This window comes from Hyperoodon ampullatus, assembly GCF_949752795.1.
Source record: "Hyperoodon ampullatus genome assembly, chromosome: 5".
Taxonomy (NCBI): Eukaryota; Metazoa; Chordata; class Mammalia; order Artiodactyla; family Ziphiidae; genus Hyperoodon; species Hyperoodon ampullatus.
The window spans coordinates 128,420,903-128,447,555 of record NC_136918.1 but is presented as its reverse complement, the minus strand read 5'-3'; positions in this window follow the sequence as shown (position 1 = coordinate 128,447,555).

Here is a 26,653-nt window from a genome sequence, read left to right as displayed (position 1 = left end):
TCTAATAAAATTTTATTTATGAAACAGTGGGCCAAATTTGTTCTGTGGGCATAGTTCGCCAACCTCTGATGTGTAACATATAAAATGGAAAAAGATGGGATTCTGGATACATTTGAATTCATATCTCTTCCTCAATTATATCACGTAAATAAAATTTTGTGAACGTATTTAAGCTAATGAGTAGAAAACGATGCCTCATAAATTACATTTGGGATAGACATGCTTGGTGAGCCAGGCCCTCCAAATATTTCATGTGCTCTTCAGGAATACACGGGGTGTTTTGGAGAAACCTCGGAGCACCCAGGCCACCCTCTTGGTAGCCTTTTGTAAGTCACTCTATTTTAAATACTACATGGTACATCAGTGGCTTTAAAAGTTCAGACTGCTTCCAAAGTAACTACATTTCTCTCAGGAAATAGCTTATTTGCTAGAAGACTAGGATTATGTGGTTAACCACAGACATTTCCAACTTTATATTTTCATCCTTTTTTTCACCCTCCTTTCTCAAGTAGTTCTATATAATATGCTAATTTCAGATTCCAATGATAATTCTAATTTGCCCTCAGAATTACTCAATGTTCTTCCCCTGAGCAGTTGAATTTAAGATATTCAGGAACCAGGTGCATGGAGCAGAAAGTGGGGCAGAAGAGGGGAAAGGCATGTTAGTCTATGCTTAAGTTTTTTCCTACCTATTGGCCACCAGACTGAAAGGTGAAAGTCAAATCTCACACCATGGGAAGTGGCCCCATATAACTCAGTTAAACATAGAATTTGGTCAGGCAATTCAACGCCCTAACATGCTCTTTGCACCAATAACCTCTCCCACAATTATTTGTTTGGCCACATTATTAAGGTACAAATCCCCATAGTAAGTGACATGGAGGACACACACACACAAACACACACACACACACACAAAAGACCCTTTTCCTCAATTACTATATAAGCTATTTGACAAAATGAGATAAATGTACCTAGAATGATAACTCATAATTAAAAAAAGTCATTTTCAGATCTAGCCTAATTCACTGATGAGTTTTTCCTTTTCAAAGGCTTACATTGATTTGGTGTAGTAAGCAAGGAGAATGAAATTCAGGACACAAAGTGCTAAAAATAGCCGAAGGATTTTCCACTACTCTCTTTATTCTCAGCTCAAGGTAATGCCAAACAACTTTCTAAGTTGCCACATTATTTTCTTCAGCCATCTGCTGGTGAGATTTCCCTTTTATCAATCAATGGAGCCATTTAAAATACTCTATTTTGGCAGCAAAGAGAGTTTAGCTTAAAATACACATCCGGTTCTGTGAGCTTGACCTGCTTAAAAAGAGGAAAGATTTTGTGCTCACTTCTGTTGCAGGTACAAATGATGAGCTGGCGTGATGTTGAGGACTCATTCGACCACCTAATTTTCAGAACATTCTGCAGGCACTTTCTTTCTCTAGTATTTCAATAACCACCATGCAAGCACAATTTTTGCATCAGAGCTTTCACACAAAAGTCAGCAAAAATCATTTCCAACTTTCGCTTTTGTTTAATTTGTCTTCCAGAAGAGGGTTCTGTAGATCTTAATGTAACTTAGGAGCAACAGATAACAGCTACAATTTGCTAATCTCGTTGGTTTTCCAAAAAAGAAGAAAAACAAAAATGGTTAATATAAAGGATGGGTGTGCTAGACCTACCAACAAAATGGACCAAAGTTACTCCAGTATAGAAATGTACTCTGTTCTGCCATATGCATACTTCTGTGAAATGAATGAGTTAATAGGACACTGGCAGAATGGAAATAGTACAATGTGGAAGATGCTTTGGTTCATCAACAAGTTTTCCCAGCCAATAAATGTTTGGTGCCTTCTCTTAAGAGCAGTGGAACAGAAAATATACTAAGTCATGAACATGGCAAGTCACAGAGGAATACAGAACTATGCAGAATCTCCACTCATGCCAGTTGTCTCCATTTAGTCTGCATCTTGGAAGTTCCTAATGTGGTCTGTGTTCCGTTTGCTCTTGTATTCATAATTCAAAAGCCTGAACTTTTCCTTACAGCCTCTTCTATTAATCACATTGCCCTTGTTTTAGGGTAAGTTTGTATAATTACAAACAGCCATTTGTAATTTAGCATATTTTGTTAGCTATCTTAATTTCTTTTCCTTTAAGGCTACTATTGTTCTATGTTCTACGTCTCTTAAGAGGAGTTATAAACCATTTAGTTGCTGGGGTCAGAAGGAGATTGAGGGCAATTTTATGTAGAATAATACAAGAAGGCTTTTTCAATGAGATCTTTGGAAGAAAAACAGAGGGACACAAGGCGACAGCTCTCCAAGGGATGAGATTACAATAGACAGGGGTCTGCACAGGTGGAAGTAAGCTCAACTTCTTGGAGGGGACAGCAAGAGGTCAGTGTGGTTGGAGCACTAAGGAGAGGGGGAAAGAGAAGAGGCCAGTGGAGAGCAGAGAGCTTGCTCAGCAAAAGTAGGAAGTATTTTTGGGTTTTGCTCTGAGTGAGACAAGGAGCCGGTGGAAGGAACAGAGCATAGGAGAAACATGGTCTGACTTAACATTTTAAACTGGAAGGAGACCAGACAGGAGCCAGATAGGAAACTATTGCAATAATTGCAATGAACGGTAATGATGGTCTGAACTAGGGTGATAGCCATAGAGGAAGTGAAGGAGGTCAAATTCTGCAGTTCATGACTCTGAGATTTGCAGATGGATATAGATGTGAATGGGGGAAAAATATCATGGTTAAGTCCAGGGGTTTTTTGTTTTTCTGTTTTTTGGTGGGAAAAGAGTGTTCTGTGCAACATTGATGCATACTACACTCTAGTTAAAGACCAGCGTAAATTAAAAATACAAGAGTTTTGGTAAGTATTGAAACCAGTTAAACCTATAGGTAAATATAAGTAATTGTTGAAATTACGGTTTCAAAATTAACTGGAAATATAGAATAGTAGTTAAAGAGAAGATATATAATGTAAAATATTTTCATAATAATAATTCAAGTCTAAAACCATATGTCATATTGACAAAATCATAAGAGTAGGATAGAAATTTCTTATGTTAGGAGCTATTAAAGGACATCATCTTATTCTTGAACTTGGTAATAGGATAAGTATAGATGAATGATATTTCTTAAAAACAAAAACCCAAAAAATGTCTCTTCATAGAGAGAGGATGTGTGCAAAATATAACTCAAAAATAAAAGAATGGAAAGCAAATAATAAGGTAACAGAATTCCAACCACATTATCATGACAACACATTGTTTAAACTTTCCTATTAAAAGACAAATATCTTCAGGATGTGTTTAAAAATAAAATCCATTGACATGATAAATAAAAGGGAACTAACTAAATCAAAATGGCATTTCTTCAAAGAAGTCCAAAGATTTATCAGGCAAAGAGTAGGAAAAAAGTAGGAATAGAATATGAAATCAGCCAAAAATTTATTTAAGATGGAAAAGCACTCAGCAAAATAAAAATTTACATATCTTGTGGATTAAAGATAGAATCTACAATAAAAAATATGTGTCCCGGATAATAGAACATCTATATATCAATCTTAAATTGTTAAAAATACAAAGAATTATCAACAGGTAAGGATTATTCTATTTGTCTTTAAAACCTCTCTCTAGGTCAAGGAAGACCAAAAATGTAAGAAAATTAAAAAAGGTAAAACTTTACAAAGACATAAAAAAAGACTTGAGTAAAGCAAGAGATATGCAAGTTTCTTTTACAGTAAGTCATAAACCTTCTATTTTGTCCAAAACTAATTAGTAGATTTGATGAAATTCCAATCATTAGCCATTCATAAATTTTTGGAACTTGATAACATAATTCTAAAGTTCTTCTGAAGAAATAAATTTGGTGAAGATAAAATAAAGGGAAACGCAACTGAAAAACACAGTGTAATGTAAGATACCTGTTCAACCGGATTTGAAAATGCACCATAAAATTACAATTAAAAAAAAAAAAAGCAGTACTTGTAGAATTATTAACAAGTATATTTATTTTTGGTTTTTTTTGGTTTGTTTTGTTTTGTTTTTTGCGGTACGTGGGCCTCTCACTGCTGTGGCCTCTCCCATTGTGGAGCACAGGCTCCAGACACGCAGGCTCAGTGGCCATGGCTCACGGGCCCAGCCGCTCTGCGGCATGTGGGATCCTCCCGTACCGGGGCACGAACCCATGTCCCCTGCATTGGCAGGCAGACTCTCAACCACTGTGCCACCAGGGAAGCCCTTGACAAGTATATTTAGATGTGAGAAAGATAGCTCACAAATAAACCTTAGTAATCATAACTACAAAATATTAGAATATAATGAAGTTAGCAACATAAGTCTGTGAGTAAAAATTAATCATTCCAAACAGAGCCTTAAATTAAAAACTAGAAATTTACTTGGAAAAAAAAATTTAGAGCTTTCCTTCAGATCATTTGTAAACTTAAATTCCAGATATACAAAAAGTTAAAAGATTTAAATGCAACCCTGATTAGCAAATATAGAGAAATATTTATCTGATCTCTGAATGGGAGAGGAAATCTGAACACAGAAATAATGAAAGGTATTAAACAACCAAGACACACACACATAAACGAATTGCTTTGATTGGCATAAAAACTTCAAACTTCTGTGTTTCAGAAGAGTCTTTTAAAAAATGTGAGAAAAAAAAAAGAGTGCTTTCATGAAACACAAAAGACAACCAAGCTTTCCTCAGAACTTTCCCAGAGGCCATTGGTTTCACCCCAGGATTCCAAATGGCCACCCAATTAACCGCTGGTCATCCTTTAGATCTCAAAGTAAATGTCACTTTTCCAGGGAAACCCTTCCTAAATCCCTCAGGCTAGATTAGCTCTTAAAAAACCCTGCACTTTCCTGTCTTGTCACTTTTCACAGAAATCATATATTCTTTTTAGCTCTGCATTTGTTTTGCTCGATATTATTTTCCCAACGTTTAGAACTGTGCGTGTTCAAATGTTATATTTATTTAATGAATAACCATTAAAAGTAGTCAAACTATTGTGTATAGATAGTTCTACCCCTAAGAATCCATGCTAAATAAATAAGTCAAAAGGTTCACAAAGGTTTGTATATGAATGTTACATAAATCTGAATGCAGCCACAAAAGAAGTACACTGACAACTACTTATGACATAACAAAACTTGAATCTCAGGGAATTCCCTGGAGGTACAGTGATTAGGACTCTAGGTTTCCACTGCAGGGGGCACGGGTTCAATCCCTGCTTGGGGAACTAAGATCCCACGTGCCACCACGCAGTGTGGCCAAAAAATTTTAAAAATTTAAAAAAAAGCAAAACTTGAATCTCAGATTAGTGATAATGAGGACCAACAGTCCTGGAAGTTCACTGTGTGTTTTTCATGATAATTCAATTAATACTCAACCCCTGCCCCAACTGTGATGTAGATATTATCACTATTCCTACTATATAGGTAAGGAAACTTGGCAAAGAGAAATTGAACTGCTTGGTTGAGGTAGGACAGTTAACAAGCAGCTCAGCAAGGATTCCAACCCAGACATCCAAACTTGAGAGCCTGTAGCCTCTACACTCTTAAGCATTATGTCATATTATGCTACCAAGTTGTACACACACATAAACACACACTCACACTTAACAATCTATATACACAAAAATAACCTACCTGGCTATTTTTATTTTCTTCTTTGTACGATTATGTATTTTCCAAACTTTCTACCAAAAAAAACAACTATATCATTTTTATAGTCAGATAAAAATGACTTATAAAGGGTAGGAAAATCCTAATTAGAGTAGTTTTCACTGGGTGAATTCTTCCTAACCAGAAATTTCCAGAAATTATAAATAGTTTCTGTTTTTGTTTAATTTGTCCCCAGTAAGAACACTTTAGAAAGCTGAAGCACTTTTGCAGTACCGTATCATAAAAGAAAGTCAGTTTTGTTGGTATTTTATGATGATGGCCATTCCAAGCATGGAGACAGAAGTCAAGATGGATAAATTGGTCTGTTGATTACTAAGTAACTTAATATTCTAACTTAAGTATACAAATTATTTTCTGAGGATATATTTCTGAGGATATATGTGTGTGTGTATATATATATATATATATATATATATATATATATATATATATACTATCTATCACTAAAAGTACTAAAATCACATTTCAAATTCAAATCTGAGTTTTCCAACATTTTATATTTTTCTACCTCTCTGTCCCTATTCTCAGTGAATAGCATAAATGAACAGTAAATCTTTAAGAATTTAGAGTTATTGACACTTTAATGTTTTTAAAAAGTGTGTACCTAGCAACCAGAGGAGAGCCAGGAGAATCAAACTCATAAATTCCTATCAGGCATAAAATCCACAGAGATTGTGTATCTACGTATGTGAGGTTCATTGCATTATTAAGTCCTGTAATTCATAGCTGTCTAGGGTGCAAAAGTAGCCAAATGTCAGCACTTAGGAAAGGCTGGACCCAAGCTCCACACTGACATTCTCAGTATTTTGAGACTATCTATGAAACAAAAAGATTCACCAAAACTAAGAGTAAAACAATAAACTACAATCTTCCTGGTAGATAAATGTATAAAGAATAAAGCCAGGGTGTGACAATGTTATTCCTCTTTATTACGGAAGTTTTGTGAAAATTACTTTTTAAATTCAACTGTCCTTTTCAGTTGCTCTCATTTTCCTTATGGAAACTGCCAGAGGGGCATAGAAATGCTTTTCCTTTAAGTAAGAAGGAGAGAATGTCTAATAAGCACTAACATAGTAACATGTTAGGATGGAATAATGGTCTATTAATGCAGTGCTGTTTATTTCCTTGAACAGCACATCAGTGAAAAGGTACTGTCACCTCATAACCAGGGTAGATAGTTCTAAAATTGTCTCTTCTTTCAAAAATTCAAGCTAAATACTGAAGTAAAATAATAATCTGGAATTTAAAATTTTCAATCAAAAATAGAAAAGGTGGGGATAGAAGAAACTAAGTCAGGAAAATGATGATAATCATTAAAGCTGAGTGATGGATAGAGACTCATTACACTTTGTTCTCTGCTTCTGTGTAAAGTAAAATAGAAAAACCGAAAAACTAAAGAGAAGTTGTAGTTCTTTTATCTAACTTACAAATCAATGTCAGTACTTGAAATAATTTAAGATATGACTTACATTAGTGTCCTTTTCTACTCTTCCCCATGTTTGGGGGGACAGAGAATAAATGTATGTAAAGTACTCACACTTAAAAACACAGAAGCACTCCTTAAAACAGCTTGATACGGAACACAAGAGCAAATCATGTAACAGAAAGAAACAAGGAAAGAAAGAAAGGAAGGAAGGAAGGGAGGGAGGGAGGGAGAGAAGGAGGAAGAAAGAAGGAAAGAAGGAAAGAAAGGAAAGAAGGAAGGAAGGAAGGAAAGAAAGAAAGAAAGAAAGAAAGAAAGAAAGAAAGAAAGAAAGAAGGAAGGAAGGAAGAAAGAAAGAAAGAAAGGAAGGAAGGAAGGAAGAAAGGAAGGAAGAAAGAAAGGAAGAAAGGAGGGAGGGAGGAAGGAAGGAAGGAAAGAAGACGGAAGGAGGGAATTGGAGAGAGGGGAAGAAAGGCATTCTTTTTATTTGCAGTGCTATAAAACAGAACAATTAAATGAGTTTTCTGTTATAAAAGGCTGTGAATTTATCAGTTTTTCTACAAAGGTCTGATTTAAATATTATCATAGGCTATAAAAAATTTACTACTTTACAGTATAGACTCCTAGAACTTCTATTTTGCATCAAGAAGTAAACTAAGCAGAGAGAGTGAAAATGAAAAGTCACTTTTGCTTGCATATGTTCAGAATTCAATATTAAGGATTAAAAAATTATTATGGCTAATGAAGTACATACCAAGGGATTTTAAATATATAATGTATATATATATACATATGTAAAGCATATATATATATATATATATATATATATATATATATATATATATATATATATATATATATAGTATATTTGAAAGAAAAGCTGAGTAAAGAGGAAGGAATTAATATGAAGACACTCAGGGATTTCTCAGTTCCTCAAGCTGAGGGAGACAGGATCATTGGTGAAGCAGGAACACAATGGTCGGCCCAGATAGAGGTCACATTTGGCAACCTTGAAGTTGCAGATGAGGGAGTTCAGCTGAAAGATTAGATCAATAGGCAAGGATCAAAGATCTCTGATTTCTAGCTGAAGCTCTTCACCAGATGTGTTAGATTAGTTGAGTACAGAGTTTCTCTCCATTTTTCTTCTTTAAAGAGAGCTAAGGGTTTACCAGTTCCCTGCTGAATCTTGCATAAAAGCAGGGAAGCTGACCCAATAACAAACAGAGGGGCTGAGCAGCTGCCAGAAGTAAGGGCCTTTATAATATTGTTCTGGTTTTTCACTTATTTCAAGTTGGTTTACTCAGTTCTGAATGTTCCAGAACCTTTCACCTTCAAAATTTTCACCAAAGTTGTTAACAAGAGTAGAATCATCAGGCTTGGCTTTCATCTCCTGACTTCTCAGAGCATGCCAGAGGTAATGATAAAAACGGGACTCATTCCAAAGGAACCTTGAGGGGAAAGGGAAGAAGAGCAGGGGCATGGACCATCCATCAGCTAGATAAACAAATTCTGAATAAATGGAAGTTGGCTGGAGGCCTCTATCTCAAACAATAAGGACACACAATCTGAAAAGCTAGATCTCCAAGTCTATGGGCAAGTTCCTTTGCTGCTACAGATCACAGAGGTGATATCTAGTTTTCAAAGTACAAGATATTCCGGAGTGTTCTCCCTGGCACTAGGACAATTTCTTTCAGAAGTTGGGTATTAGTTAAATCCTGTGCTTTTCTAATTAAAATACTCTTACACTAGCACTAATATTCTAATACTCTACAATTTTAATATCCTATAAGAAAGCAGTAGTGATAATAGAATTTCCTTGTATGGACCTTCAGTGCAACTTTAGGTTGGAACTCTGAATTGAAGACACAACTATGAAAGATTGCTAAAGAAATCACAGAATATTCTGTTTATTTTTGAGTCTATGCTCTCTTTTTCCTCTCTTAAGACAAAAGCCATTGGCTTTTCGACCAAAACTCATAACAGTATTGTATTTTTTTTCTTTAAAAACCATATGCATGTGAAACATTAAAAGATTAAACTGTAAACAAAGCTGAACACCTGGAAAAGCTTTTGATCCCATAGAGTTGTAAACAGCCAAAAAACCTCACTTTGGGCTACACTAAAAATTGCAGGGACAGTTGCAACACAGTAATACTAAGTTCTTAGCATGATGGGAAGAAGGCAAAACATATAATTTTACAAAAGAAAAATAAAGGCATTGTTGAGAGTCCAGAATTAGGGAATGGAACATTTATTTCTCTGAGGGATTTTGCCATCCACAATGGTGGGACATTAGGGGAAAAAATACCATACCATTAATTATTTCTAACATATCTGACTTAAATTATCAATAACCACAAAACAGATACAATCAAAATGTGAAAGTTTGTTAATTACAGAGTATCAATAATAATAAAGTCTGTCTTCAGGTTGCTGGATATTACACTTATACATATTCAGAACCCAGAGGAGAAAGGAAACTAATACTGTTAAAACAAATGCTTACTTTTAAGTAATATTTTGACAGCGACTCTGCTGAATAATCAAACTGTCAACCCCAAAGGTTTTATGGAGCAGGAACAGCCCATTGTTTTCTAACAGCACATCATTAAGAAAAACTGAGCTCCTTAAGAATATAGTGTCCACGAATGAAACTTAAAAGCTTTTGCACAGCAAAGACACCATAAACAAGATGAAAAGACAACCCTCAGAATGGGAGAAAATATTTGCAAATGAAACAACTGACAAAGGATTAATCTCCAAAACTTACAAGCAGCTCATGCAGCTCCAAAGCAAAAAGACAAACAACCCAATCCAAAAATGGGCAGAAGACCTAAATAGACATTTCTCCAAAGAAGATATACAGATTGCCAACAGACACATGAAAGAATGCTCAACGTCATTAATCATTAGAGAAACTCAAATCAAAACTGCAGTGAGGTATCACCTCACACCAGTCAGAATGGCCGTCATCAAAAAATCTACAAACAGTAAATGCTGGAGAGGGTGTGGAGAAAAGGGAACCCTCTTGCACTGTTGGTGGGCATGTAAGTTGATACAGCCACTATGGGGAACAGTATGGACATTCCTTAAAAAAACTAAAAATAGAACTACCATATGACCCAGCAATCCCACTACTGGGTATATACCCTGAGAAAACCATAATTCAAAAAGAGTCATGTACCTCAATGTTCATTGCAGCTCTCTTTACAGTAGCCAGGACATGGAAGCAACCTAAGTGTCCATCGACAGATAAATGGATAAAGAAGATGTGGCACAAATATACAATGGAATATTATTCAGACATAAAAGGAAATGAAATTGAGTTATAGTGAGGTGGATGGACCTAGAGCCTGTCATGCAGTGAAGAGAGTCAGAAAGATAAAAACAAATACCGTATGCTGACACATATATATGGAATCTAAAAAAAGAAAAAAAATGGTTATGAAGAACCTAGGGGCAGGACAGGGATAAAGACGCAGATGTAGAGAATGGACTTGAGGACACAGGGAGGGGGAAGGGTAAGCTGGGACAAAGTGAGAGAGTGGCATGGACATATACACACTACCAAATGTAAAATAGCTAGTGGGAAGCAGCCACATAGCACAGGGAGATCAGCTCAGTGCTTTTTGTCCACCTAGAGGGGTCGGGTAGGGAGGGTGGGAGGGAGACGTAAGAGGGTGGAGATGTGGGGATATATGTATATGTATAACTGATTCACTTTGTTATAAAGCAGAAACTAACACACCATTGTAAAGCAATTATACTCCAATAAAGATGTTAAAAAAAAAGGAATATAGAGTCCATTCTCAGCAATATATTTGGACTTAATCACTTTGAACAAATAATAAGAATCTTTAATTCAGGCAGTCATTCCCTGAAATATGATTACACATCCTTCAAGATATATATGCTGAAAAAAAGACAAAAACAAAAAGAAGAAAAGAACAGCCATATTTTCTTAAGAAACATAATAAAAAGACAAATCTGCAGAATGAGTGATATTAGATCATCATTCTGCTGCTATAATAAATGCAGATAAGAATCAGTAAATATCCCTGAGCCCCTATTTTGTACAAAGCCCTGTCTGAGGAACTGAGGACACACAAGAAAGAAAAGAGAGAGAAAGAGAGAAAGAAAAGATAAAATGATGGAAGAAAGGGCTGGAGGGAGAAAGGGAGGATAGGAAAAAAGACAACCTTACCTTCAGGCTTACAATATAGCTGGAGAAATAAAATGTTTACATGTGAAAAGTTAATTAATAAGACAAGAAAGTGAGTCCAATGAGTTGTATGCACAATCTGGGTTCAGAAATACAGAAGAGAGAGGTTACTGCAGGTCAAAGGGTCAAGGAAGATTTCAGGGAAGGATTGGAGACATAAACATGAAACAGAGTGAATGGAATTGAAGCAGGCAGGGAACCTTGTCTTAGTTCGGGCTGCTATGACAAAGTACCATACACTGCATAGTTTACAAACAACAAAAACTTTTTTCTCACAGTTCTGAAAGCTGTCAATCTGAGATCAGAGTGCCAGCACAGTTGGGTTCTGTGAGCGCTTTCTTCTGGGTTCCAGAATAACTTCCTACTGTATTTTCACATGTCAGCAAGAGGGCAAGAGCATGCTTTAGGGTCCCTTTTAAAAGGTCACTAATCCCTTCCTGAGGGCTCTACCTTCATGACATAATTACTTCCCGAAAGTCTCATCTCATTGAGGGTTAGGATTTTAACATGGGTAGAAATAAACAATCCGACCATTGCAGATATGCTCCAGATCCATGTGTTCTAGTCTGTTCCAGCTCCTCATAATGGCAAGTGGCATGCATACCTAATACCACTAGCTGGATTTGGTAGAGTGAAGAGCAGGAAACCTTTCCAGCACAGAGCAAAGAATAAAAACTGTGTGTAATAGATCCTGAAAAATGCTTCCTGCCTTGTAGCTTCATTCCAGTTCACTCAAATATATAGGTCAACTTAACTTGTTAAAAAGTTACCTAGAGGGCTTCCCTGGTGGTGCAGTCATTGAGAGTCCGCCTGCCGATGCAGGGGACACGGATTCGTGCCCCGGTCCGGGAAGGTCCCACATGCCGCGGAGCGGCTGGGCCCGTGAGCCATGGCCGCTGAGCCTGCGCGTCCGGAGCCTGTGCTCCGCAATGGGAGAGGCCACAACAGTGAGAGGCCCGCGTACCGCAAAAAAAAAAAAAAAGTTACCTAGAGAAATTATTAAATATTTGGATATTATAAATTTAAAAAATGAATCCAAATTACAGAGGCAAATGATGTGATCTTTGAAGATAAATATGCCAAAACTCACATATCTAAATTGACATCCTCCTCCCCCAAGTCTAATCACTTTGGACAGCAGGTCATGAGCCCAGAGCAGGCACTGCTTCAAGGACTAGAGTTCCTCCTTGGAACAGTCTTCAGATCGAATTCAGAAAAGCAACCTGTCTCATTGCCTTCCAGCCATGTTTCATTTTTGACCAAAAATGGCATCACCCAGCTTCAACACCCACCTTAGTCATGGTACTTGGCTGCAAAGGACTTTGTTTGGGTCCAAAATAAAATCCTCCTTCAAAGAGAGATTTGCCACCACAAGAGATATTTGAAGAATGAGCTGCAGGCTCTAAAGGTAATTCCAATGGATCCATTCCAGAAATATTAAAGTCATGGTAGCATTACTAGGAAAAGAGTATGTACTTCCCAAATGACAGCCTTAAAGGGCCAGAGTGCTTTGGAGTGAGCATTCTGTTTTGTCTGTTGAAAAAGATTCGGTCATATTGAGAGGTTGTTTGACATAGTGGCTGAACATGCAAAATCTGGAATCACACTGCTTGTCTTTGGATCTCAGCTGTTCCATTTACTTGCCTTACCCTTAACTGCCTTACCTCAATGTTCCATCTATAAAATGGTAAAAATAACTAACTTCACACAGTTTGTATAAGGATCCAATTCTGTAATGCCTGCAAAATTACAGAATTGGGTACCTGGTACATAGTAAACAGTACTAATCCTCAGGTGGTGGTAGATATTAAAGTAACAGTTATGGCATCAGCAAGTATTTCCAAGCAAAGATTAATGTGAAGGCAGTGGAGTACTTAATGATGTACATACTCTGTCCTGTTGACAAAGACATTTGACACCAGCTTTGTTACCAGTTACATACAACTCTCTTCACCATGATTGACTGTATGCTTCTTCTCAAGGAACCATCTACATTTCTGGATTATGCTCTCCATACTGACTGATGTGTTTCAGCTTGACAACAAAATCTACATCTAAAACATCTCTTTGGTCCAACCAAATAACAGTATAGATTTGTGGACAGAGAGAGTTTATTTAGAGAATGCATAATATACATGCATATCACTGTATCTGCACTAGAAGGAGACGGGGGTAGAAGCCACAAAGAACCCAGAGACCCTTAGATGTATGCATTAAATTGTTTGTTTTCCCCCTATAACCTGGCACTCATTAAAGCTCTTGGTAGTAAACGCACAATCTCCTCAAAATCTTAGTCAGAAAGAAACAGTCAGTCCTTGTATGTACTAGTTTACTTTGTCTGCTAGTACAGTTTCCCATCATGAAGATCCTGCCACACTTTCATGCTAGAATTTAACGTATTAAAAACAAGCTCTTCTTCAGTTCCTTTCTGTTTGCCGTCAATGGGTTTGAAGTCCTGGATCTTTTACTCATTAGATATGTGACCTTGAACGAGTCACTTAATTTCTCCAGATCTCAGTTATTTCTTCAGCAAGGTTAGAGCATTGGATTAGCTTATCTTTGTGGTCTAAAATCTTTTTCTTTCTTAATATCTCATGTCACTGGAGGACGACTTGGAAAGCCATCTGTAATTCATTATATCCTGATACTGAGCTTCAACTCACAAAGATGCACAGAGGGAGATATCACTGTGACGGCCCAGGCAATTTCCTTTAAAGCTTTTTTTTTTTTTTTTTTTTTTTTTTTTGCGGTACGTGGGCCTCTCACTTCCGTGGCCTCTCCCGTTGCAGCGCACAGGCTCCGGACGTGCAGGCTCAGCGGCCATGGCGCACGGGGCCAGACACTCCGCGGCATGTGGGATCTTCCCGGACCGGGGCACGAATCCATGTCCCCTGCATCAGCAGGCGGACTCTCAACCACTGTGCAACCAGGGAAGCCCTGTTTTGTTTTTTCTTTAATCCAATTTCTCCCCATTATACTGTCATTTTAATTGTGTACTAACATAGAAATACCAGATTGGGTTTAAATGACCTTTACTTAGCATAGAATTACTTGGAGGTTTTCACTTTCAGTTACATCATTTTTCATGGGCTAAGCCCTCTAGCAGGCATGCATTCCCCATAAAAGTGTTCATCTGGATTTTATGCTTTTTGCTGTCTCTGTTTCTTAACCACACCTTTTTCTTTTATATCTCTCCTTCCTTTAGAGTTCCTAGAACTGTAGTCCACACATAATAGAAACTCAGTAAAAGTTTTACTCACTGGCAAACATACGGGCTTCCTGCAAAGAGCAGCCATGGTTTCAAATATTTATAGCACCTATGGCTAAAGTAATCTTACAGGGGACTCTGCACCCTTGCTGCTACTGAAGTGGACAGGACATACCTGTGGTTCTAAATTTCTTTGGAAGCTTGCATATTACCTAAGCCCTTTGAGTTTTAGTTTCCTCATTTGTAAATGAAGATCTACCTAAGGATGTCTCTTCAATACATGAGACTTTATATGTAAAGCTTCTAGCTCACCAAAGGAATATTATTATTCTTATTGATATTAATATCTGGAGCAGCTGGACTCCAACTCCAACCTGACTGTTGGACACAACAACTCAGTTATTTCAGAAAGTTTCTCTGTAATAAGAACTGATCTGACTTAAATTGGCCTTCGGAAGCTTCTAGAAACTAACAAATTTCTCAGCTCCAAACAAAGCATAGACAAATTACAGTTATCCATGCCCTGGAGTGTGATGCATTGACAACAAGCAACATGAGTGACAAATTCTACTATACAGGGTAAATCTATTTTTCTAGGTATTAAATTAAGAGTAAAAACATTTTTGCTTTTACTATTAACCTTGACCAATTCCCAACTTCATAAACAACCTTTTGTGGAATCTTACTTTCCTTATAATTGGGACTATAATATATAATATAATTGGGACTATTTTGATGGTGGAAATGGTTATCTTAGATGACCAAGGTCCTGAACTATGACTTATACCAAGTGCTTGAAATAAAATTTCCATGTTCCCTCTTTCCTTGGTTCACTTCAGAATAAATTATGAAATAAACAGCACATACTCTTAATCCATCAGATTGACAGAAAGCCAGAGCTTCTAGATATATCAAGTCATAGTCATAGGAAAGAGTGAGCCTGTGGTTTATTTTTTTTATGTTCGTTAGAAATGACCCAAAATACATTTCTCACTTATTGTGAATATTTTCACATACAACAAAATAATGTTATCGCTATTTGTTCATATACACAAAAAGTATTGTGACTTTAAAAAAAATTTTTTTTTTTTAATGATGATGTTACTGTGAGGGAAAATGTACAGCAAAAGTTTAAACCATGGAAGAAAGAAAGGTACTAGAACTTGTTTTTATTTATATTGGATTCTAAAATGTACCGTTATTTCTATGATGATTGTGCTTTTAGAAATATTTTGCTATCAAAGCACCCACAACAACAGTGTTTTAGCTTTCCCTGGGGAAAAAAAAAAAATAATAGTATAAACTGAGACCTCTAGTGGAGGAAAGTGGGAACTGCCCCCCTGATCCCTTGTTCTAACTTCATCACACTAATTGATTCTTTCCTAGAAAATGTAGGGTTTTTTAATAACTTTTAAAACCTGCATATTTACCTCTTGAACAGTTAGTAACTTTCACTACCTCTTTATATTAAATACTTAGCAATGAAAATGAATATATATATGATACATACATAAAATTTGAAAAACCAGTTGTTTTGATTGTAAATGGTTTAGGGAATTTAACATACAGTTTGAAAACTAAAACATCATTTGGATCACAAACTCTTTTATTCCCTAGTGAAATGACTCACTGTGATTTTGTACCCTGGGGATGAAATGTGCACTGGGACTCTGGAATCCTGTAACAAGGATGATGCAGAGACTAAAAATACTTGACATTTATACATTGTTTGACATCCTGGAACATGAAAGCACTGTTGAAGTGCTGTATCACTATCCCAGCCACAAACAAAATGATAAACACTGCAATGTACTGCCTGAAATATGAGGCCAACTTGACAAGGAGAAATGGCTGGAGGAAGGTTATACAAAATAATAATAACAAGACAGTGAACGGAACCTAACGGTCTGCAGAGATTTAAGGTCTGCAGCTGTACATGAGTTCTCTGCAGAAATAGTTTAGATCACATGTTTTTCCACATACTTTAATTTATGGCTTTATTTGCGCTGTAGAACAAAAACCAGATTGAGTCTGTAAAGAGGATCCCTAAGGTATCATTTATAGATAACTCTGGTTGGAGATTGTCCAAGAGGACATGGACTCTTTAGCTTGGTAAACCCTGTGTTCAAATGAAACAGCTCTGAATTCAAGTGGGAAAAAACGCTCAGAAGATAAGGTTTTTGACATGGTCGTTAAAACGCCAGTAATTCAAAATGAGAAAAAGTTGTTCCCAAAGACACACATAAACATAAAGTATAAAACACATACCTGGGCCTCCCTGGTGGCGCAGTGGTTGAGAGTCCGCCTGCTGATGCAGGGGATACGGGTTCGTGCCCCGGTCTGGGAGGATCCCATATGCCGCGGAGCGGCTGGGCCCGTGAGCCATGGCCGCTGAGCCTGTGCGTCCGGAGCCTGTGCTCCGCAACGGGAGAGGCCACAACAGTGAGAGGCCCACGTACCGCAAAAAAAAAAAAAAAAAAAAAAAAAAAACACATACCTAACACATACATTTTACTACAAAGTCAAGGTAAAGGTAAGAAATATACAGGATTGATCTTAGACTGAGCAGGATTACAATATGTTTTATTTTATTCATACTTTTGAAAATATTTACTAATTTTATATCCTGTATAAAGCCTTTGATTTACTCTTAAGGGATAGAAGAGGCAGACAAAAGTTTGAGTTCCTCCACACTTCTGTTCTCCTTTGGGAAGTCAACTTCAGATAAAATCGCCTAACAATAAAATGTAGTACACGGCTTTGCTACACAGTAAGAGTTACAGATAAAATGGACATTGGAGAGAAGAGACAGTAATACAGAGTGGGATGCTTGAGATAGTCTGCAGAAGAAAAAGAATGTGAACTATGACCTAAACTATGGGTGGGATTGGGATAGGCTTAGAAAGGCATTCCTAGAGGTATGGCAGAAACTGAAGCAAAATCTTAGAAGTAGAAATGAGTTTAGGACAGGAGTTTCTTTTAGGGAAATCAGGAAGAGAAAAGGTAAAAAGTAACTCATCAAACCATTCTAGGCTTGGGGTAGAATGGAGGTAATAACTAAAAGCAGTAAGGATTGCATGAAAACCTGATGGATTCCATAGGCGGTGTCCTGGGGACAACAGGAAGGGAGTCAGCATTAACTTGAGACTTCAGGGGCTGCATATCAGTATTTGCTGAACACTGACTACTGTCTGAGAGCTATAAGTATTGGTATATGGTATTGGTAGGATATTAAAAAAAAATAAATCTTGACCCAAGCTTAAAAGAAATTGTAATTCAATTGTCAAGATAAAATTTAGGCTCAAAATATTTGGAAACACATACAAAAAAGAGTAATATGAAACCTGGTTAATGGCTAAGATAACTCAGAAGCTGGGAAATGAGGAACCAAGGAAGTTGCAGAATTTAAGTTTTCTATAAATCCATCCTGTTTTTTTAAGGAAGTGCATTATTATGATGGTTAGTTTTATGTGTCAACTTGGCTAGGCCACAGTACTCAAATATTTGATCATACATACTTGGATGCTTCTGTGAAGGTATTTTTTAGATGTAACTAACATTTAAAGCAGTGGGCCTCATCCAATCAGTTGAAGGGCTTATGAAAAAGACTGACAGCCCCCAATGATGAAGAAAGTTTGCCTACAGACCACCTCCAGACTTGGACTGCAACACCAGCTCTTCCATGGGCCTCCAACCTGCTGGCCTGCCATGCAGATTTTGGAAGTGATAACCTCTATAATCACATGAGCCAATTCCTTAAAATAAATACCTGTTTCTGTCTTTCTGGCTCTCTTTCTCTCTATATATATATACACAATACACACACACACACACATCTTATTTGTTCTGTTCTCTAGAAACCCTGGCTAATACAACTATGAACTAGGCTGATATAGAGAATGTTGTGACAGATGAAAGCAGCAAACAAATCTCCGCAAGTGGAGAACTTCATCAAATGTTCATATGCGTTTGGTTGGGTTGCTTTTTGTTTTGTCTTCTTTTCCTTGGAATGGAAAATTCATTTCAAAGCATGATCAGAAATAAAGTTAATTGGAATTAGAAACTAGTGAGCAAATAGTCTTCAGCTCTAATACAGGTACTGATGGATTGGTCTAGGCTCAAACAATTCATGTTAGACACTAACATAAGGTGGATAAAACGCAACCATTAGAAAAAAAAGAAAAACTACATCAATTTGGTGTCACCAAATAATATATTCACTAGGAGGCTGTTCCTCCTTCAAAGTACCTCTTTTCCAGTATGATGGTTCCTCCAAAGCCAGACGTATTTTCCATATGATCCAGTAATTCCACTTCAATACCCAAAAGAATTGAAAGAAAGGGCTCTAACAGATATTAGTACGCTAACATTCATAGCAGCATTATGCACAAAAACCAAAATGTAGAAACAATACAAATGTTCATCAGTGGATGAACAAATGAACAAAACATGGTGTATACATATGATGGAATATTATTCAACCACAAAGGGGAATGAACTTCTGATATATGCTACAACATGGATAAACCTTATGCACATAATGCTAAGTGAAATAAGCCAGATATGAGGTCAAATATTGTATGATTCCACTTATGTGAGGTACTCTGAACAGAAAAATTCATAGAGGTAGAAAGTATAATAGTGGTCACTAAGGATAAGGGGAAAGAGGGAGCAAAGAGGTATTGCTTTGTGGGTACAGAGTTTCTGTTTGAGATGATTAAAAAGTCCTAGAGATGGATGTTTGCACAATAATGTGAATGTACTTAATGTCACTGAACTATATACTTAAAAATGATTAAAATGGTAAACTTTGTGTGGTATATTTTACCACCATAAAAAAGTACCTATTTTCTGGGCAGGCAAGTAAGCTTGCAATAGGGACTGAGGAAAATTAGTAGCTATCAGAGTTAGGCAAAGACATCCTGAATTTAGGAAGAGAAAGATGATTAGACCGGGGCTAATATTGGAAGGAGATAAAGAAATTGGCTGAATGAGAACCTTGAGGGTCTCAGGACAATGACAGCATCTGTATGCTGAGCCAGTAAGAACTGGGTGAGCCAAAGTACACATCGTAGTGAGTAGCATAAGCCCCGCAGAGGATACACCCACACAAAAACACACATAAGAATTTTCCACTAAATATTTATTCATGAATAATAGTGGTGACTGCAAACAATCCTTCCAAATTTGCTCTTTAAATGGCCATATGATTATAGTCAGAAAAACATTTATTGAACTCCAACTGAACTCAGAAGTATACCGTTTCTCAATTCATATGGGTAAATTTGATACATTATAGTCTTTTCTTAATACTTCTTTACTAGAGAACTTTTAATTCATTAGAAAGATTCAAAATGAAAATTTTCAGAAACGTGATATAGAAAAACATGTTGGTTGTTTGTTGCTACAAAGAAACCACCTAAAAATGTAGTGACTTAAAACAACAATTATTTAATTAGCTCATAAATCTGCAGTTTGGGCAAATCTTCATAGGACAGGCTCATCTCTGCTCTGTGAGGTGTCAGCTAATATTCAGAACCTGAGGAACCACTTCCAAGATGGCTTACCCAAGCTACTGGGAAGCTGATGCTGGCTATCAGCTGGCAACTCATCTGAGGACGTGGGTTATTCCTCTTCACATGGGCCTCTCCAGCTGGGCCTCTCTCTAGCTACTTGGGCTTCCTCACAACATGGTAGTTGGATTTCAAGAGCAATAGTGTCAAGAGAATGCCTTTTATGACATAGCCTTGGAAGTCATTGTCATAGGTTCACCTAGATCAGATTCAAAGGAAGGAAAGGGACATAGATCCCCCACCTCTCAGTGGGACAGTTGTCAGCATCACATTGTGAGCAAAGCATGTGAAACAGGAGATATTATTGAAGTCACTTGGGAAAATACATTCTGCTACCCTAGATATTATAAAGGAGAAATACAGCTAAATCAAATTTTAAAAGTTAAGTTTATTTAAATTTAAAATGAATATCATACTTGAATACATGGGGTCTGCTAAAAGTGATATGATATTAAATTTACTTTTGGTACCTTATCAATTTACTAGCCCCTTCTTCTACTCCAGCCATTCCCCTTCAGGCCTCAAAACTTCTATAGGTCAATTCTAGAAGCTTCATCATCTCTGCCTCTGAAGGTGGCCTTCTGAAAATCATGGCTGACAGTGTCATGTTATCCTTCCCTCATCTTTATCTCCCTGATACTTATCTTGAACCTCATCTTGAACCTCTCAAATAACTGTTATAATAAATTAATATCTGTAATAGAAAACTGATGGAGAGCTTGAGATAGATATATATATATATATATATATATATATATATATATATATATATATATATATATATATTTTAAAGGATGAAATTTAAAAGAATATAAAACTATGATTCCCATACAAATATAAAATGGATATGTGTCAAAGATTTTATTTAACTCATTAAAATAATGAGGGAACAAATGAGATGTTATAACAGATTCAAAGATCTCAAAGGACCACACATTTATGGTAGAAATGCTGAAATAAATTTACAGCTGGGTGCACACTGGCAAAACTGCTCAACATCCACAGGGTCATCAATTGCATTCCAAGGAACACAATCTGAATTTTCATGGACAGGATCTATTTCCATTTCTATTAATTTATACAAGTTAGCTTCTATCTCTACCGAGTTATAAAAGAACATAATTAAAGATAAAGACACACCTCCCCTCTAAGATTACATAATCTCCAAAGGCTCCTGCATTTTATTGAAAGGATATTCAATAATCTCTTCTATCCATTTCAAAATTTTCTACACTCTTCCCCAGATCTTAAAGTGTCATCATAATTGACTTAACCAATCAGGGCCCATTTGTTTTCTAATATTTTAGTGGTTAAAATAGTAAGGCTATAAAATCAAATAGAAAGAGTAGAAGGAACAGCAACAAGGTGTAAATTAGAGGTTGAAATTGACTGATGGATTATTTCTGGAGCCTTTACATCTCAACTCCCTTATTCATATGTAGATTGGCTTGCCTGATGTAGAAAATGCGTGCTCACTATAGCACCATCCAGTGTATGCAGTGAGAAGAAGAGAATTCCAACAGATGCACTTCCAGCTGATTATCAGTCCCTATAGATGATCATTTTTCCGTCCATGCCCAGAAACAGACAGGAGACCATTGTGGAACTCCCAACTCAGCTGTTCAGGACTTAAGATGAACTTCTCTGCAAAAGCCAAGTCCTCCATAAACAGGACTTCTGGGTGGTCATCCTGGCAGCATGAAAGTATGATTCACTGAAGTGCAGAGTATTAGAGATGACAAAGGCACAAATGACCCCTACAAGGTTCAAATTAGAGAGAATCCAGGAGCAATAACAAATCCAAAGAGAAATTGAAGCTGAATATTATTTTGTCCAAAATCAAACTACTCTCTCAGCAGGGAACACATCACCTCAACAAACAACTCTTCATTTTATTGGGCTTGACACCAAATCAGATTTCCTCATTAAAATGTCTGTTATGCTGAGACTCCATGGCCGGAATTAACATGCAGCGTTTATGTTATTTATTCCTGACTCTTTCACTGAGAACTAAAATATTTGGATTACATTACCCATGACAATGGGAGTTCTGGTGGTAAAAGCATGACCACATTAAGTCACCAAACTCATCAGATACAATTTTGCATGCCGTGCATAAAAATTTGCTTAATGGGTTGGTGTTTGTGTTTGTTTTCTCTACATGCTTCTTTTTAAAAAGAAATTATTTTTATCCTCATAATAAGCCCTAAGATAATTAAAGCAGGTACTATCATCTTGTTTAATAGAAAATGTAACTGAGGCATAGCAACTTTAAATGTATTTTTCTTATCATACAGTACTATGGTGATGAATACTTGGGCAAAAAATCATATGTGCATAGCACAGGGACCAGAAAGAAATATTTAGACACCCAACCTTGGTCACAATTTATATGATAATAAGTGACAAGATTAGAGCACAGCTGGGGAGAAGAGACAGTGTCACCCAGATGTTTTTTTTTTTTTCTTTTTAACATCTTTATTGGAGTAAAAGTGCTTTACAGTGATGTGTTAGTTTCTGCTTTATAACAAAGTGAATCAGCTATGCATATACATATATCCCCAAATCTGCTCCCTCTTCCGTCTCCGTCCTGCCCTCCCTATCCCACCTCTCTAGATGGACACAAAGCACTGAGCTGATCTCCCAGTACGATGCAGCTGCTTCCCACTATCTATTTTACATTGGGTAGTGTCTATATGTCCATGCCACTACCTCACTTTTTTTTAATTTTTATTTATTTATTTATTTTTTGCTTTATAACAAATTTAATCAGTTATACATATAAATATGTTCCCATATCCCCTCCCTTTTCCGTCTCCCTCCCACCCTCCCTATCCCACCCCTCCAGGCGGTCACAAAGCACCGAGCTGATCTCTCTGTGCTATGCGGCTGATTCCCACTAGCTATCTACCTTACGTTTGGTAGTGTATATATGTTCATGCCGCTCTTTCACTTTGTCACAGCTTACCCTTCCCCCTCCCCATATCCTCAAGTCCATTCTCTAGTAGGTCTGTGTCTTTATTCCTGTCTTAACCCTATGTTCTTCATGACAGTTTTTTCTTAAATTCAAAATATATGTGTCAGCATACAGTATTTGTCTTTCTCTTTCTGACTTACTTCACTCTGTATGACAGACTCTAGGTCCATCCACCTCATTACAAATAGCTCAATTTCATTTCTTTTTATGGCTGAGTAATATTCCATTGTATATATGTGCCACATCTTCTTTACCCATTCATCCGTTGATGGACACTTAGGTTGTTTCCATCTCCGGGCTATTGTAAATAGGGCTGTTATGAACATTTTGGTACATGTCTCGTTTTGAATTACGGTTTTCTCAGGGTATATGCCCAGTAGTGGGATTGCTGGGTCATATGGTAGTTGTATTTGGAGTTTTTTAAGGAATGTCCATACCGTTCTCCATAGTGGCTGTACCAATGCACATTCCCACCAGCAGTGCAAGAGTGTTCCCTTTTTTCTACACCCTCTCCAGCATTTGTTTCTAGATTTTTTGATGATGGCCATTCTGACTGGTGTGAGATGATATCTCATTGTAGTTTTGATTTACATTTCTCTAATGAGTAAAGATGTTGAGCATCCTTTCATGTGTTTGTTGGCAGTCTGTATATCTTCTGTGGAGAAATGTCTATTTAGGTCTTCTGCCCATTTTTGGATTGGGTTGTTTGTTTTTTTTGTTATTGAGCTGCATGCGCTGCTTATAAATTTTGGAGATTAATCCTTTGTCAGTTGCTTCATTTGCAAATATTTTCTCCCATTCTGAGGGTTGTCTTTTGGTCTTGTTTATGGTTTCCTTTGCTGTGCAAAAGCTTTTAAGTTTCATTAGGTCCCATGTGTTTATTTTTGTCTTTATTTCCATTTCTCTAGGAGGTGGGTCAAAAAGGATCTTGCTGTGATTTATGTCATAGAGTGTTCTGCCTATGTTTTCCTCTAAGAGTTTGATAGTGTCTGGCCTTACATTTAGGTCTTTAATCCATTTTGAGCTTATTTTTGTGTATGGTGTTAGGGAGTGATCTAATCTCATACTTTTAGATGTCCCTGTCCAGTTTTCCCAGCACCACTTATTGAAGAGACTGTCCTTTCTCCACTGTACATTCCTGCCCCCTTTATCAAAGATAAGGTGACCATATGTCCGTGGGTTTATCTCTGGGCTTTCTATCCTGTTCCATTGATCTATCTTTCTGTTTTTGTGCCAGTACCATACTGTCTTGATTACTGTAGCTTTGTAGTATAGTCTGAAGTCAGGGAGCCTGATGCCTCCAGCTCCATTTTTCGTTCTCAAGATTGCTTTGGCTATTCGGGGTCTTTTGTGTTTCCATACAAATTGTGAAATTTTTTGTTCTAGTTCTGTGAAAAATGCCAGTGGTAGTTTGATAGGGATTGCATTGAATCTGTAGATTGCTTTGGGTAGTAGAGTCATTTTCACAATGTTGATTCTTCCAATCCAAGAACATGGTACATCTCTCGATCTATTTGTATCATCTTTAATTTCTTTCATCAGTGTCTTATAATTTTCTGCATACAGGTCTTTTGTCTCCTTAGGTAGGTTTATTCCTAGATATTTTATTCTTTTTGTTGCAATGGTAAATTGGAGTGTTTCCTTAATTTCACTTTCAGATTTTTCATCATTAGTATTTAGGAATGCCAGAGATTTTTGTGCGTTAATTTTGTATCCTGCTACTTTACCAAATTCATTGATTAGCTCTAGTAGTTTTCTGGTAGCATCTTTAGGATTCTCTATGTATAGTTTCATGTCATCTGCAAACAGTGACAGCTTTACTTCTTCTTTTCCGATTTGGATTCATTTTATTTCCTTTTCTTCTCTGATTTCTGTGGCTAAAATTTCCAAAACTATGTTGAATAAGAGTGGTGAGAGTGGGCAACCTTGTCTTGTTCCTGATCTTAGTGGAAATGGTTTCAGTTTTTCACCATTGAGGACGATGCTGGCTGTGGGATTGTCATGTATGGCCTTTATTATGTTGAGGAAAGTTCCCTCTGTGCCTACTTTCTGCAGGGTTTTTATCATAAATGGGTGTTGAATTTTGTCGAAAGCTTTCTCTGCATTTATTGAGATGATCATATGGTTTTTCTCCTTCAACTTGTTAATATGGTGTATCACGTTGATTGATTTGCGTATATTGAAGAATCCTTGCATTCCTGGAATAAACCCCACTTGATCATGGTGTATGATCCTTTTAATGTGCTGTTGGATTCTGTTTGCTAGTATTTTGTTGAGGGTTTTTGCATCTATGTTCATCAGTGATATTGGCCTGTAGTTTCCTTTCTTTGTGACATCCTTGTCTGGTTTTGGTATCAAGGTGATGGTGGCCTCGTAGAATGAGATTGGGAGTGTTCCTCCCTCTGCTATATTTTGGAAGAGTTTGAGAAGGATAGGTGTTAGCTCTTCTCTAAATGCGTGATAGAATTCGCCTGTGAAGCCATCTGGTCCTGGGCTTTTGTTTGTTGGAAGATTTTTTATCACAGTTTCAATTTCAGTGCTTGTGATTGCTCTGTTCATATTTTCTATTTCTTCCTGATTCAGTCTTGGCAGGTTGTTCATTTCTAAGAATTTGTCCATTTCTTCCAGGTTGTCCATTTTATCGGCATAGAGTTGCTTATAGTAATCTCTCATAATATTTTGTGTTTCTGCAGTGTCAGTTGTTACTTCTCCTGTTTCATTTCTAATTCTATTGATCTGAGTCTTCCCACTTTTTTTCTTGATGAGTCTGGCTAATGGTTTATCAATTTTCTTTATCTTCTCAAAGAACCAGCTTTTAGTTTTATTGATCTTTGCTATCGTTTCCTTCATTTCTTTTTCATTTATTTCTGATCTGATTTTTATGATTTCTTTCCTTCTGCTAACTTTGGGATGTTTTTGTTCTTCTTTCTCTAATTGCTTTAGGAGCAAGGTTAGGTTGTTTATTCGAGATGTTTCCTGTTTCTTAAGGTGGGATTGTATTGCTATAAACTTCCCTCTTAGAACTGCTTTTGCTGCATCCCATAGGTTTTGCGTCGTCGTGTCTCCATTGTCATTTGTTTCTTGGTATTTTTTTAATTTCCTCTTTGATTTCTTCAGTGATCACTTCGTTATTAACTAGTGTATTGTTTAGCCTCCATGTGTTTGTATTTTTTACAGCTCTTTTCCTGTAATTGATATCTAGTCTCATAGCATTGTGGTCGGAAAAGATACTTGATACAATTTCAATTTTCTTAAATTTACCAAGGCTTGATTTGTGACCCAAGATATGATCTATCCTGGAGAATGTTCCATGAGCACTTGAGAAAAATGTGTATTCTGTTGTTTTTGGATGGAATGTCCTATAAATATCAATGAAGTCCATCTTGTTTAATGTATCATTTAAAGCTTGTGTTTCCTTATTTATTTTCATTTTGGATGATCTGTCCATTGGTGAAAGTGGGGTGTTAAAGTCCCCTACTATGATTGTGTTACTGTCGATTTCTTCTTTTATGGCTGTTAGTATTTGCCTTATGTATTGAGGTGCTCCTATGTTGGGTGCATA